Source organism: Cyprinus carpio, chromosome B21, assembly GCF_018340385.1.
Source record: "Cyprinus carpio isolate SPL01 chromosome B21, ASM1834038v1, whole genome shotgun sequence".
Lineage (NCBI taxonomy): Eukaryota > Metazoa > Chordata > Actinopteri > Cypriniformes > Cyprinidae > Cyprinus > Cyprinus carpio.
In genome coordinates, this window is record NC_056617.1 from 4453280 (window position 1) to 4469139 (window position 15860).

General features: G+C 32.7%; 1 pseudogene; it reads left to right on the plus strand.

Moving 5' to 3' along the window:
- Nucleotides 1–15860, plus strand: part of LOC109061499 — a 49614-nt pseudogene that overhangs the window by 13318 nt on the left and 20436 nt on the right.

Below are 15860 nucleotides of genomic sequence, written 5' to 3' on the forward strand. Positions count from 1 at the left end.
TTACCAGATCACCTGGCCTTTAAACAGGTAAAGGTAAAAGGGCAGGTTAAAACACAAATGACTGATCTGCTTCAGAAGAAACGCTGTTCTGAGAAAGGACATATTAAACATGCTTGCTCGTTCTAGAGAAAGTCTGCTTGATTCTGGTTTCGTATTTTGATTTTGTATTCTAAAATGCTTTGTGTCTGACTTTCTCTTTCTGTCGTTTTTGTGTTTTTTTTTTTAGAATGGAGGATGAAGCCATCGTGGACAGAGGAGCGTCTTACATCAAAAATGTGTGTGATGAAGAAGTCGAGGGTACGAAACACTCTCACACACACACACACACACACACACACACACACACACACACACACACTTAAATATATAGTGGGATATTGGATCTCCTGTGACTCAGTGATGACTGCGGAGTCTTAGTTACTGTGGATTAAGTTTCACACTCACTTTCACTCACTCCTGTCTCTCTCTTCTCTCTCGACCAGCTGTTTTTTATTGTTTTTTTTATTGTTTTTTTATTCTTTTATTCTTGCATTGGTAGTAATTTGTTCTTAAGGGCAGGAGAGGATTATGAGTGCTGCAGATGTAACAAACTAAAGCTCTATACACGTGAAGATGTTTACTGTCTTAATCCACACACACACACACACACACTTAATCTGTTTCTACATTCAGGAGAAACTGACTAAATGTGCACCACTTTAGCGCATTGTATTTTAGTGCAAAACAACATATTTTTTCACATACTGCCACCAAACCATCTCAGCTGCATCATGTGCATATTTAATTGCATTTTATGATAGTAAAATATGTAGCAAATGTAGTAAATAAATGGATGCATTTACAAAGATTATCAGTCTAAATGTATTTAAATGTATGAAATCTATATAACGCACACCAGATTTTTCATTTGATTTATATCCGTTGAATGTTAAGAAATAAAATATTTTTGACAAAACCTATGAAAAATACCATGATGAAACAAAAATATATAGTTTTTTACTATATAGAAATATTATAGAATGCACACACCATATATATATATATATATATATATATATATATATATAGATAGATAGATAGATAGATAGATAGATAAAAAGTATAAAGATATACATATAAAATGTATATAATACACACTAGATATTTGATATAATATTTGATTGAAATATAATATAATATAACAATATAAAAATCAAATGCATCTATTTGTTCATTTTATTTTATTGATCTCATTTATGTTTTTTGGGAAACTGACATTTCGAGAAGTACATGAAATATTTTATTAAATATAAAAAAATCGCACTCTGTTGGATCAATTTAGCCTTTTAATATAAAATATCATAATGCCTCTTTCCATGCAAATGAAGCTCATCTCAGAAATGAATGTAATTTGTAGAATACTAATTTAATAATTAATGAAATTTAATGTATTTATTGAATATAATACTGACAGCGTGGGCCACATTCAGGTTTGCAGCCTCATTTTTTTGGCCATGTTTGCAGCCCAAATAATTCCTAAAATAAATCACGTGCTGAAACAACACAGGCAGCATGTGCAAATAAATGACTGGACACAGTTGAGTGAGTGATTTCCCTCTCAGATGTAGAATGTACAAATACAGCAGGTTCAGACGTCTAAAAATACCTGCACATCAAAAGAAGAACAAACACATTCGCAAACATGAGCTTTTCACACACTTATGTTCTTTCTATATTTGGTTCTCCCTCTCCTGTCCTCACTGAACTTTGGACCCTCACATGATGGTCTCACACACACACACACACACACACACACACACACAAACACACAAACACACAAACACACACATCAGATAAAGTTTAGACGTATTTGTTTAAAGTTAAACTTGAGATGAATGAAGTGAAGGCTGACTGAAGCGTGATTGATGGATGACTGAACTGATGAGCGGCTTCATTAGTTCTTATATTGTTCTGTGAGTGTGTGTTCTCTCTGTTTTTTAAATCCACTTCCTGGAGATGTCTTGCCATTTCCTGCCTGATCAGCTGTACAGGAAGTTGTTGTCATTTATCTATAATCTAACAAGTGTGAGATACGGGTCAGAATTTCCCTTCTGAAAAAACAAACACAAGCAAATACAGAAATTCAGTGACTTTCTTATTCATGCTCCTGGTCTAACTGTGTATGATTTATTAGTGCAAGGTCTTTCAAAGAATTTAAACAGGTGAAAAATGTGACTTTGAAACAACTTTCTTTGGCAGTTATAGTCATAAATATACTGTCATTCACATAAACATATTAGAAAGTGAATCACGATGTAGTCATATTGGCCATCATCACATTAGTGTTGTTTTGGTGTTATTTATTGTAGTATTTATTAATATTTTGAATTAGCTTTTATTTTTTCAGTTTTTATTGTAATTTTATCATTTCAATAATTGTGTTACGTGCTTTTGTCATATGTAGTTGCTTTAGTTTTTTAAATAGTTCTATTTAGGTTAAATTTAATTGCTATTTTAGTTTGTCATTTTAGACCTTTAACTTATTTCACTTACTGTAGTTGCCAAATGTAACAAAGGTAATTTTCATTTAATTTAAAAAAAAATGCTATGTTAAAATTTTCATCTAAAATGTAATTTATTAGAATTTTTTCAAATTTAGTTTTTCATTAATTACATTTTTAATTTAGCATAAAAATATATATATATATATATATATATATATATATTATATATATATAATATATCTATATATATCTATATATATATATATAATATTAAAATTTTTGTTATTTTGTTTTATAAAAATTATTTACGACACTTCATCAAATTGTGTCAGTTATTAATGGCATAAAGTAGAATTTGAAGCATCGAAAATGGCAATATATATGTATGTTTTGGCTTCCCTCAAACTGATTACACATTGTAATCCTGTGATCTTTCTGTGTGTGTGTGTGTGTGTGTGTGCAGGTCATCACACAGTCTACATTGGAGTTCATGTGCCTAAGAGTTACCGTCGCCGTCGACGACACAGACGGCGATCCAATCACAAAGAAAGGAGAGAGCGTTTGATGGAAAACGTCAGCGACAGATCAGACACAGAGACTGCAGACGAGCCGTCCTCCAGCATCCTCAAACCTCTCAGTAAGTCACAGACGAAGACAAACCACCCATCATGCATCACTTCACTGCTGTAGGCCTGTGCTATCAATATCATGCAAAAAAAACCCAATACTTACTTATTTACTTACTTTATTTAAATTATTAAATAAAAATTAATTGTTATAAATTATTTTAGTATTACTTAAATTATATATATATATATATACAATTAAAATTACATTTTTATATTTCATAATATATAAAATATATATATTTTATTTTAAAATATATTTTAATGATATAATTCAATAAAATTAATATTAATTAAAATGAATAATATTATTATAGTAAAAAAGAAAAAAACGAATTCATCCTGGCAACAGATTGTTAAAAGGGAACACCATCCATTCTTGCACGTCAAGTCTGAATTGACTTAAATGATTATATTAAGATTATTAAAATAATATTATAAATTATTACTTCAGAAGACTGGTCATGCTTTCAGTCACATTGACTACTTTGATTACATTTTATAGTACTTTTTAGGATTCATTCTGCATTTCATAAAATAAATTATTCATTTATTTTTTTTAAATCTGCATGTCATTCTTGATGTCTCACATGACAGCCTTCACAGATATTTCCCAGGCCTTTATCACAGAGCAATCCGTGATGTTCTGGAGAATCAGAATCATAAATATGATTCAGCCGAGAGGGAGAATGAGATAAAGCGGCGCTCACAGCCTCAGTTAAAGGTCTTTGTGTGTGCTAATCTCTGCTAATCAGTGACACGGCCGAAAAGGCAAAGCATCGAGCTAAACAAGTGCATAGTCACCTTTATCTGTGTGTATCCTCAGTGAACCCGCTCCACCTCTGCGTCGACTCTCTGACTGTCAGTCCTGTGAGAATCACACATTTCACACAGTCAGTATTTACAGCTATTTAACAAACTGGGTTAAACTAACAAACACATTTCACATCAATAGTATGAATGGCTTCTCATTGCCCGGATTTGTGGCTGGATTTAGCATTATGGTCAGCTGATTGCAGCAATCCTGCTTGTTTGAGTATATGCTGCTGGTATAATGGGTCATTTTAGAAGCTTGTGGTAAGAAGTGTTAACTTTTAGCCCAGGTTAAGAGGCACAGAGCCAGACGTGGGCCAGAAGGATGTTCTTTCACAATCTTTTGTGTACAACACGGTCTTATTTTCTCCAGAAGGGCCGTTTCAGGTCGCTGGGGGAAGAAAACAATCATCCAGCTTTGGCTAGTTTAGCTTAGATTAACTGAGCATGCTGCAAATGTGCTGAAATGAGAGAGAAAGGCAGAGCATGTGTTAAAATATCAGTGTCCAGTGAAATATCTGGTGTCACTGCCTAGCATTTTTTCTCATTTAATATGTTATTATTTTTATTTTTTAATTCCATTGTAGTGAAATGTCATAATAGTGATTATTAAGATTGTTTTGGTTTGTCTCTTTTGGTTTAATGATCGCTGCGCTGGAGCTCATATGCAAATATCTCTCTATAAATGTCATGAAGTTGCTTATTAGTTCTAGAAATAGTGCAACATATTAAGTGTTTTTTTTTTTTTTTTTTTTTTTTTTTGTTGTAATGTTTCTGTTTCAAATTTCTTTTTAAAAAAGCCCTAAATAGTTCATAATGCCAAAATAGACACAAGTACCATATTGTTGTTAATAAGAACATTCTAAGAAAAAGTATTTTTAGTTGATTTTGTTTGATGTCACAACAGAAAACAGAAGTTTCTTAAAATTCATTGTTGCCCAATTGAAATTGAAATTTTGAGTTTGACAAAGTCATAGACAGTTTTCAGAAATTCTTAATTTTGTTTATATTAATATTATCTATATTTATTATTCTTTATATATATATATATATATATATTTTATATATATATATATATATATATATATATATAGATATATATATATAATATATATATATATATATCAGTAATATTTTAAAATATTATTACATACCAAAATAACTGTCTTCTGTGTGAATATATTTTTAAATGTAATTTATTCTTGTGATGCAAAGCTGAATTTTCAGCATCATTACTCCAGTCTTCAGTGTCACATGATCCTTATATGCTGATTTGCTACTCAAGAAACATGTATTATTACTATTATTATTATTATTATGTTGAAAACAGTTTTGCTGCTTCATATTTTTGTGGAAATTGTGTTTTAGGATTCTTTGATGAATAGAAAGTTCAAAAGAACAGCATTTATTTGAATAGGAAATCTTTTGTAATATTATAAATGTCGCTTTTGATCAATCAAATGTATCCTTGCTAATTAAAAGTAATAATTTCTTTAAAGATGTACAGTATTAGGATTTAGTATATATTTAAAAGTACACAGAAGTAGACAAATGAATCCTTAAATCTAATGAATGGGTTGATATGTGTATCTGTCAGGCTAAGAGCTTCATCCTGTCCCTACTTTGACCTGAGGCCAATTTGAAAGCATGCACATCTGCACACATGCATGGCATGCATTGATACACATGTCCCGGTACAGTCTTTGGGATTCTGAATCAAAATATTCAGTATGTTGCAATACAACCGAGAGATTTCCACATATACTGACTTCCCTAACTAGCAGTCTGTCCGGAAGGCCCTTTTTTTAAACCTGATTTCACAGACGTAGACAGAAATCTCATCAGTATCCCAAAAATCTTGCCTTAAACCTTTTGTTTGTTCTAGTTTTACCTTTAAAAGGCCTTGTCTTTGTGATATGAAAGTGTACACATTTAGAAAAGGTGTGGCGCTACTACGACACATGCAACACGGCGGTTATGAGAAACGCTGACAGGCTCTTTTATTATGAATAAAAACTAGGCTTCCTCATGCAGACACTTTCACATATGAAAACTTCCCTTTGAAATTCAGATGCAAGTCAGTTCTGGCTTTCGCAACACTCTCTTGTTCTGTTGGTCCAGGAAAGAAGTCTCACATACTGACCACTTTTCGGTTGCAACACACTCATTCATCTTGATGTTACATAACACTTATGAAGGAAATAACTAGTGATTTCTATTACAGTCGCACCTTACGAAGACAGAGCGCTATTGTTGTCTTGCATGTTTCTGTTGTTTGATTATAATAGCTAGTATTTTTAGGCCTCTCTTACCCCTGGTTTGTTGTTTCCCTGTCAGTTTCTCCGGCTGCAGAGAGGATTCGCTTTATTTTGGGGGAAGATGACAGCGGTCCTCCTCCGCCGCAGCTCTTCACCGAACTCGACGAGCTTCTGGCCGTTGACGGTCAAGAGATGGAGTGGACGGAAACAGCCAGGTAAACTGTAAAAACACACATTATGAGAACCGGAAGATTAGATACCTAAGCAATTTAATTCCAATCCATGTCGTATTTTATTCTCAACATTGCCACAAGGGGCGCTATAGAGGGTATTAAAGGTATCATGACATAAGAAATAAAATTTGCCTTGATTTTTTTGGCATTTAAGAGGTTTTTGTACCATTAAAACATCCTGCAAGTTTCATAGCTTAAAACATCCTCCTCATTATAAACAAAGCATTTATTTAATCAAGCAGTGGAAATTGCTTGTTTGGATATTGTGGGATTTTTGTCGTCACACAGGCGAATATATTTGCATATGACTGCCTCCAGAGCAAAAAATCAACCAATAGTTATACAGCTTCACACCATAAGTCCCGCCCACTGGCATTTAACCTATATATTTGTGCATTTTCACTTTTGACATGAAACAAAGCATCAGATTTCTAACGTAGACATTTGGGGCCATTTGTTTAAATGAGCCGTTTTAGGAGAGAGTGGACGAGCTTTAACTTTTATAAAGATTGTCTCTTTGGGTTTGAGACTTTAGGGATCTTATCTATGCACCAACAGCTTGTAACACTCCAAAGAGAAAGGAAAACTTGAAATTGCATCATATGACCCCTTTAAAATAATAAAAACAACTTCTGCTCTAAACAGCTCTAAAAGACAAATGAGTCATTATTCAGTTTGAGTCAATTCAGTGTTGATTCAGTTCAGTAGTGTAAACTCATTCATTATGAACAAATTCGGTTCAGCCTTTAGCAGCTCTCCTGAAGACAATCGTGTTGTCATTCAGCTCTTGTCAGTTCAGTGTTAATTCGATTCAGTTCAGCGTCAACTATGAACGAATTTGATTTAGCTGTAATAAGCTCTACAGAAGACAAAACTCATCATTCAGTTCAGTTCCCCAAAAATAATTTCCAGATTTCGGCTAACTTCAGCCAATATTTTTTTTTTTGCTTTCAGCTGTTTTGTCCTCAGACGGATATGTAGGTCAGAAACGCACGCTTGAAAGGGCGAGACCTCTCGTGCGGCTCTGCTAAAATAACAGAAGTATTCAACACTCGCGTCATTTGCCAGGTGCTCATGATTTTAGTTTGCCACTTGACAGTTCTTAGGATTTCACACATACCTGACTCACGAATGCTTTTAGATAAGCTTTTGGGCTCCAGAATATGGGGCAAGCAGAAAACAGCAACAAATAACACAAAAGGAAAATACATCTGGACTAAAGGAGAAATACATGCTTATTTTTTTCCATTACTTGAAGGCCAAAAACGACTTCCCATCATTCACCCACGCTGTCTTTTTTACACATAAACAACACGAAAGTTAGTAAATTATGATGAAATTGTGATTATTTACTATTCTGGCTCAAATATATTGTTGATCTGTGGGGGGCAAGTTGGGCTGAAAGCAAGAATGATGAAGTAACGAGGAAAGTCACGTTAGCAAACAGACCTAGCAGCTTTCATCTGGTCCAAGTAGTTTTGATTTCCTGTGTGTATTGAGTGACTGATGAGCTGCAGGTCTTTTCACAAACGTATCGACTGACCGACACACACAGGCCTTGCTAACCTGTAATTGAGTCTACTTTAATTTAACAGGTAAATCGTGCTTTTGAATCGTTGTATGAAATGGGTGACTTTTCTATGTTCATAATTGACGGGGTGGAACAAGATATGTTATATTTGGCTAATCTTGTCCAATGTGAAAAATAAAAGACAAGAAGTCAAATGTTAGTAGAACAAGATTTCGAAATGAGTTTTTCTGAAAACATTTATGATGGCACTTCCTTTTCATTGTGACATTTAAACTGACATTTCACAACTATCTTCAGGGGAAAATCACATGGTTTTGTTTATTTGGTTATTTTATTTCTTATTTATTTTATTTTATTGTATTTCTTTTATTTTGTTTGAAATAAGTAACCAGTGCACATTTAATCATGATTTATTTAAACTAAAATTCACTTATTATTTTGAGGGAAATAATAGTGTAATGGGGATAAAAAAAACTCACATGAATAGATTCTCCTTTATTTATTTAGATAAATGTGATTAGTAATGTGAATCTGAATACCAGTGCACATTTTATTTAAGCTACACGGTCATGCAAATACGACAAATTAAAGTGCAAATACAGTATGAAATACTATTTTTAATTTTAAGTTTTTGGTATATTTTATATTAATATTTAAGCACATACAGTTCAGTCAGTAGCAGGTTATTGGGTTTAGTTCACTTCATCAAATGTTGTGGACGCAAATGGTGCTCCTTTCATACAGCGACCCTTATATACTGTCTCTTTCTTTGGATTTGCATGTTCCAGATTTACATGTTAAGAGCTACATGGATCATGTTAAAATGAAACCATTTGCAAACAAAGAGCCCAGTGTTTTAGTGTGTGTGCACGTGTGTGTGTGTGTGTGTGTGGATGCACAAAGCCAGAGTTCTCAGAGATCCCATGGGTCTCTGGGTTCACCTGAGTCTCAGGTAACAAATCAAAACTGCAGTGTGTGTGTGTGTGTGTATGTATCACTTTTGTCTCGGATATCATACCCACGCTTGGCTAAACAGCCTTTCTGCACAAGATTACAGAGCTCTAAAGGATATCTGTGTGCTCGACTATCGTTTTAAGACAGATGCTCGCTCAAGCAGACATGGGTAAACTGATAACAGGGCAGCAGAGCTTTAAGAAGCTTTCAATCATTTTCATTATTATTTTACATCAGAAAGCTTTCAGTTAGTTGGCAGAGAGGTAAATATAAGGTCTTCATAATATGGTATTGCAAGCATAAAATAATCAATGACTACTGTATTCATATAAATCACTGGTCAACATTTTGAGTCAGTAAGTTTACTTAATGTTTTTGGAAAAAGTCTATTTTGCTCACCAAGGTTGCATTTAAAAAAAAATCAAAAATACAGTAAAATCAGTAATATTGTGAAATATTATTACAATACTTTTCTGTTTGAATATATTTTGAAATGTAATTTATTCCTGTGATGCAAAGATCCTTCAGAAATCATTCTATGTAGATTTTCAAGAAACATTTCTAATTATGGTTATCATTGTTATTATTAGTGTTGAAAACATCATAAATTATACCATTTAAATATCATGGAAAACTGCTTTATATTTTTTGCTATTTTTTCTTTAGGTTCTTTGATAAAAAGTTACAAAAATCTATTAATTTAATTAATTTAAAGCATCTTTGCTGCTGTTGTTCATTTTATGATATAGATGAAGAAACATGGTGTTATCATAAATGCCCAAAACATGGTTATTTTTGCATGTAACTCGGTAAAACCCATGTTGCATTCCCAAAATACATGGTATTATGATGGTAAATGTTCATAAAATATAATATTCTCATTGTAACATGAAATGTCATTATCATGGTACATGGCATGGCCAAAAAACATTTTCATGGTATTTTTTTTTTAAAGTGAACTGACGTCAGTGCTCTAAATATTGTTCAGTTGCTTTCAGTACATTTATGTGTGTTGTGTGTGTTTTTCTCAGATGGATAAAGTTTGAGGAGAAGGTGGAGAAAGGTGGAGAACGGTGGAGTAAACCTCATGTAGCCACTCTGTCTCTTCACTCGCTCTTCCAGCTGAAAAACTGCATCGAGAAAGGAACCATCAAGCTGGACATGGAGGCCAACTCACTTCAGCAGATTGTCGGTAAAACCGCACTTCAGCACTCTTAGAAATAAAGCTTCTTCAAGGATGGTTCTTTAGAGGTTATAAGAGACCTTCAGAGCAGTGTTTTGGTTTCTGGGTTCCTTAAACAGGGTTTTAAAAAAGGCCTTAAATGGTTTACCAATGATTCACCCTTTCACAAATTAAGGAATTTGCCTGGAAATTCCTAAATTGGATCAGAAATTTCTTTGTTTTAACGCACTGCATATGCAAGTTTACAGTCAAGCAAGCTGAGGGAATAAATAAAAAAAGGAAAAATCCTTCTTTATTTCATATTTTAGGGAATTACTTGTTTCAGACTGTTCATATATTTTAAATGCCCATAAAAAATTAAAAAAGATTCATTGGCATTTTATATCACCTTTCTAAATAATAAATAAAATAAATAAATAATAAATAATAAATAAGATAAATAATAAAATAAAATAAATAATAAATTATTTTTATTAATAAATAAGATAAATAATAACATAAAATAAATAATAAATTATTTTTATTAATAAATAATATTTGTATTAATAAATAATAATAAAAAATAAAATAAATAATATATAATAAATAAGATAAATGATTATTATTATTTTTTAATTAATTTCAATATTTGTAATTCTGTGTAATTATTTTATTTCTTTTCATTTGTGTTATTTTAATTCAACTCAGTTATATAAATTAGAGTGTTTTGCTAGTTTTTAGTATTTACTTTAGTATTTTATTATTTTTATAGTGTAATATAAATGTGCTTTCACGACACGAAGGCACGGCTTCATGGGGCTTATTGCTTTTATAAAACGGTTATTCCATATACGTAGTAAGGTTTCACAGAATAAAACAGAGCAAATAAAGTGTAAAGATATAAATAAAAACAGTATTCTTCCACCAAACAATGTAGTTCCTCAGAAACAGCTGTAGTTCCAACAAAGTGGTTGCCGAGCCACACACAGAAGTAAACAAAGGTGTATGTTTGTACATGGCGGCTTCGAACATGGCTCAGCCAATCAGAATCAAGGACCGGAACCATCCGTTTTATATTCGTATTTTAAATGCGTAACAACGTAACGTATTTCGTTACTCCCCAGCCCTGCAGTACACACATGCTGAAATGTGTCTCTGTGTTTCAGAAATGATCACTGACAGTCAGATTGAGAGCGGGCAGCTGAAGGCCGATCTGAAGGAGATGGTCATGTACACTCTGCTCCGGAAACATCGGCACCAGACGAAGAAGTCCAACCTGCGTTCGCTAGCAGACATCGGCAAAAGTGTGTCGAGCGCGAGTCGTCTGTTCAGCAGCCAGGAGAACGGTAACACAGCTGCCACATTAAACCTCTCTCTTACACTCTATCGCTTTCCTCATCTCTCCTCTCGCTTTCACCACCAGCATCTATCAGCTCCATCCATCAGCAGCGTCTCTTGCTCGGTTTACAAAAGGTTGCATTCATAGCAGATGTCTTGTGGGTAAAATAAAAAGGAGATTTGCACATTGCAAAATTGGCGATACTTTGATGCTTCAAGCTCACAAGTGATCAAATGTGCTGATGAGATGCAGTTGGTTTTTATATTATCGCAGCCATCAAACCTCAGACCCTCCCAGGAAAGACTAGAAACCTCTAGAAAGCTCCAGACATGTTAAAGTGCTCGAGATGTTTTGGTTTCTGAAATACCTGATAGTGCCTGAAACTTTTAGTACCAATCTAATCATGTTTCTCTCAGTTTTAGGAAGTAGTCAAGCAAAGTAGCTAACTTTAAAGTAGCTAAATCGAGCCTTTTGTCTTTGATGATAAACGTACTTGGTCTTCTCGTGATTCACTGGTTCACACAATTCAAAGAAAAACATGTTTGTTATCATAATCTTTCATCGAAAACGGCTTCTGAAATGACTTTCCTTTTCTGCTGACATCATCAAGGCCTTTTGTTTTAGCCCCTCCCCTAAGCGACCATATAGAGACACATTGCACCGTCAGATTCATTTCTGTATGCTTTTTTCTTAATGGTTTACATGGAGAATCATCTCATTGTAAAAGCAAAATGTGCCTTGTTTTGACTTTAATGTTGAAGAACTAGAAACTAGTTCTAGAGATGTTGTCTAAATGTCAAGAAATGTAGCGTGACAATAGATCTGATGTTTTCATAATACTAGCTTTTTCTAGAAACAAGGTGTTTGTTGTAATGCTAAATGGCTATTTTTAATGTGCTGCACATGCACACAAGCAGAGGGGATCATCAAATGCTCTTTCATGCAAACATATGGCATTTGAAGTCTTTTTTATTTTATTTAATCAACATTTTCAACAAGTCTTTTAATTAAAATCACATGTATAAATTATTTAACTTTTTAACTTTTTTGAATTAATCTTCAACTATTTGTATTCATGATTTTTTTTAGTGAAATATAAATATAATTTAAATATTAAAAAATGGCAATTTGTCTTTTTCTTTGTAGTGATATTCTTAGCACTAAAGATATTTAATCTGATATTAATAATTAATAAACATAAATAATTATTTAATAAAAAAAAATATTTTCCAATATTTGAATCACTTTTAATTATTTAAAAAAATAATAATAATAATTCAGATATATAATTATTAATTCTATAATAATAATTATTTAATTGTTTAACTACTAAATTCAATTATACAACTTCAACAATATTTTAGTATTCATGTTTTTAGTCAAACATAAATATAAAAAGTTAATTTCCAATTTATGTCTTCTTTCTTGTAGTGAAATTCTTAGTGCTAAATTAAATTATATTTAATAAATAAATAATTATTTTCATTTAATTTATATATATGTATATATATTTGTAATTAAAGTCAGTTATATAAATTAGTGTGTATCTATCTATCTATCTATCTGTCTGTCTGTCTGTCTGTCTGTCTATCTATCTATCTATCTATCTATCTATCTATCTATCTGTCTGTCTATCTGTCTATCTGTCTATCTATCTGTCTGTCTGTCTGTCTGTCTGTCTATATATGTGTGTATACATACAGTAGCTCAGATTCAAAGCAGTCTTTTTAAAGCTTCCCCACACTGGTTTCTCCTTTTTCATAAATAATCCATTTTTCAGAAAATTTTCCTGTGCCTTATTTTCAAACTCTGCTTGGTTTTCTTAAATGTTTATGTCTATTTTCATTTTTATTCTGTGCTCCAATTGAATTCTGAATCAGCGCTATGAACCAGATTTGTACTCGATTTCTTTGCTCTAATGCTTTCTTTTCTCTCTTCCCTGTCTCTCGTCCCTCCCACGTGTCTTGATTGACATGCATGCGCCCTGTCTTCCTGTGTGTGTGTGTGTGTGTGTTTGTGTGTGAAGCGCGCAGTCCTCTCGATCACTCTGTGCCTTGCTTTACCACCTTTCAACCTGACGAGCAAATTCAGATGCAGAGAAGCAACAGCATGGGACTTCTCTGTAAGTCTGTAGCTGAAGATTCAGACTGATTCATGCTAGATTTGCTAATCTGTGAGTTTAGAGATGAAGAAATATACTGTAGTCTGGTTCTTTTTGAAAGATCAGCTCTAGTCCACTTTATTTCTTCAGATAGGATTGAAATGAATTATTTTGTGTGTGCACAATATTATAAACGCTTAAAGAAACTTTCAAAAGTAAAAGTCGCTTTAAACTTTAGTTTAAAACTAGTAAGTAGTATTATGCTAAAAACACATGAGTATGTTATTTATTTTGATAATCTCACTGCAATGAAGGATTATAGTTTTATGTAACCTGTCAAACAAGTTACTAAATGAATCTATTGTGATATAGATACGCAAAATTACTTTTATGTGAGACTCTTTTGGGGCTCTTTGTTTTTAAGAGTGTTTCTGTGTTTTAGCAGCTGATCAGTGTTTGACCTTTGACCTTGTGTGACCTCTACAGGTAGTCCGACCACGGCCCATCGTAACCTGACCTCCAACAGCCTGAACGATCTCTCAGACAAACCTGAGAAAGACCAGGTACTGTGAAGTGTGTTACTGAGCGAATGCAAGTGTGTGAACAGTTTATATTCAGTCTGAAAGAAGAAGAATATTGGGTCAGAGTGAATCTTATGAAAATGGTGACATTTACGCCATAAAAAATGTAAAATATTTTATTATATAAAATATATAATAGATAAACTTACAGTAACTTTAAAAAATGCTTTTTTTTTTCTTTTTTTTTGTGCATACAGACATTTTTCATTTTTTTTTATATAAATCCTATTATTCTCAATGGTTATTCTCAGTAGAGTCTCTTTTTTTTTTTAAATCAGCAAATACTACCATGATATTTAAATACCTGACAGTGTAATAATATAATAATGTAAATAATTGTATTATATTATAATGTAGTATATATTATATAGTAATAATACCTGTTTTATTTTTATGTATTTTTATTTTATAAAAATTTTTTTTTTGCATCATTTTAAATTAAACACAGTTATGTAAATTGAGTGTTTTCCATTATATTCTGGTATTTAGCTGTTAAACTATTTTTTATAAAGACATATTTCTAAAATATATTTTAAATAATAACACCTGTAAGAATGATCTTTAAATTAATACACACACGTATAAAATTAAAATATATGTGCCTCGTAATTCAGTGATATAATAATGCATATTTATTTAAAACATTATTATTATTTAATTAAAATATAAACAGTTATTCTTCTTATTATCTACATTTAACTAATATTTATATTAATTGTAGCATTGAAAATAGACTACAAAAATAATTCCTTTTTTTTGTGCATTACACTAATGAGAATTATGGGTAAATTTGCTTAATCACCATGAAAATCTTAATGGCTTTAAAATAGGCTTAATTTTCTTGACAGATTTGTGGTATTTTGAAGATATATAGCCAGGTGTGTTTTTAACATGTTTTGTGAGATTCTCCCACCAAGCGTTCATTAGAGACAGGATCGATGCCTGTTTCTCCTGGGTGTGACATCTCTAGGACAGGAATGAGTGCAAAAGGACAAAAGAAACTCTTTTTCAAACAAAGTAGCACACAATTGAAACTCAGTGGCTGTCTTTCTCACAAGGCCGCTGTCGTCAGTTGCGTCAATATTTGTGGATTAGCGGGAGAAGCTTTGTCAATCGTGTGTGTTATTCACACTACTGCTGTAATTATACTGATAACCTCAGATGAAAATCAGGCAATCCGCAAACATTACACACACACAAGGCCTCTTTTGTGTCTGTGTGTGTTCAGGCTGCATGTCATCCCAGAGTTTAGCGCTAATGAAGTGCTTTTGTTTATGCTAGTTGTGAGCTTGTTTCTTTCCATGCTGCTTAAGTCTTATCAGACTTTATATTCCACTGAAATATGACCTCAAATATATTATTTGCATTTTGTATGCAATATTGTTGGAGGATTGGCAATATCTGCAGCACTATGCAGTAATAAGCACAGAGTGATTTTCATAGTGTCCATAAACCAAGTTAATTTAGTGAAAAATCCAATTTATTTTTTATTTTTTTATCTCTCTGTCTAGTTGAATAATAAATTCATGAAGAAAGTTCCCCGAGATGCAGAGGCGTCAAACGTGTTGGTCGGCGAGGTGGACTTTCTGGACGCTCCCTTCGTGGCGTTTGTGCGTCTCCAGCAGGCCGTCATGTTAGGAGGACTCACCGAGGTTCCTGTTCCCACACGGTAACACACTCACTGTGTTTACAGGAATACTTCACCTAAAAATGAAAAACTGCTGAAAAGAACAGATTTTGGAGAAATGTTTGCATTGCATCACTTGCTCACCAATGGAT